The following is a 200-nucleotide window of genomic DNA, read 5'->3' as shown; positions in this document are numbered from 1 at the left end:
CTACTGATATGTTTTGAAGTTTATTCTAACCAAATAATGGAGAACTTTAAACAAAAGGCAGGGGTCTGGGGTTGTGGCTCAGTGGTAGAGCGCTTGCCTTGCATATGTGGGCACTGGGTTCAATCCTTAGCACCACATAAAAATAAATAAATAAAATAAAGGTGTGTGTTCATCTCCAACTTAAAAAAAAATCAAAACAT

The sequence above is a fragment of the Marmota monax genome, unplaced genomic scaffold, assembly GCF_021218885.2.
Source record: "Marmota monax isolate L192 unplaced genomic scaffold, Marmota_monax_Labrador192_F-V1.1 WCK01_AAM20220418_F8-fsc00012, whole genome shotgun sequence".
NCBI lineage: Eukaryota > Metazoa > Chordata > Mammalia > Rodentia > Sciuridae > Marmota > Marmota monax.
Note: the sequence above shows the minus strand (reverse complement) of the source record.